Raw genomic sequence first — 788 nt, 5'->3', positions numbered from 1 at the left:
TCCCCCGGCCTCCCCCTACCCTTCTCTATCACCAAGCGGTTGTTATTACATCAGCAGATTCGGCACATTTGCGATAGAAAAGCGGCGCTTTCACGTTATGGTATTACAGCTGTGAAATTACAAACAAAAAATCCACATTCTGAGACATGAATTGTGAATTTTATTAACATTAAATCGTCCTCCTTCCATTTTCACCTCAAAATTATGGGGAAGCTGTGCCTCCCCCGACGAGCCGCCACTGTACATTACATTCCTGGCATATTTTTGAATCAGGCTGCCAGACTGCAAAATGCCAAGTAAGGACTTGCCACAAGACACCCAAGAACCGAAATAGTTATTTCCTCACCCTCATGTCGTTGCAGTACTCTATCTATCTATCAACCTCGTATAACGTAAGTCAGCAGTAACCAAGACTGATGGTTATCAACATTCTTCAAAATACTGTATTTTGTATTCCAGTTACACAGGTTTGCAACATTAGGCTGAGTAGATGATAAACGAATAGTTCATTGTTTATTGTTTATTTGGTTCCCCATTAGCTTCCACAAAGTGGTTGCTAGTCTTCCTGGGGTCCACAAATCAATCCAAGACAAACAGTCTTACAAATAAATAAAAACGAACAGGAATACAATTTCACTTATCCAGGGTTGCTACAGACACTAACACGATTTTAAGACCTTTTTAATACCACCTTATATGAAACTTAAGACCTAAACCTGTATTGGAAATACACATTTTATTACATGCATATATGTAATATCTAAGGTTTTTAAATTAAAAAGAAAACA

The 788-nt window shown here is 38.2% G+C and overlaps 1 pseudogene; it reads left to right on the top strand.

Annotated features, from left to right (window-relative positions):
• Positions 1–788, top strand: part of LOC107725615 (cysteine-rich DPF motif domain-containing protein 1-like) — a 16,300-nt pseudogene that overhangs the window by 1,135 nt on the left and 14,377 nt on the right.

Source organism: Sinocyclocheilus rhinocerous, unplaced genomic scaffold (genome assembly GCF_001515625.1).
Source record: "Sinocyclocheilus rhinocerous isolate Xijiao unplaced genomic scaffold, SAMN03320098_v1.1 scaffold153, whole genome shotgun sequence".
NCBI lineage: Eukaryota > Metazoa > Chordata > Actinopteri > Cypriniformes > Cyprinidae > Sinocyclocheilus > Sinocyclocheilus rhinocerous.
The sequence above is the reverse complement of the archived record's forward strand: the minus strand, read 5'-3'. Positions and strand labels throughout refer to the sequence as shown.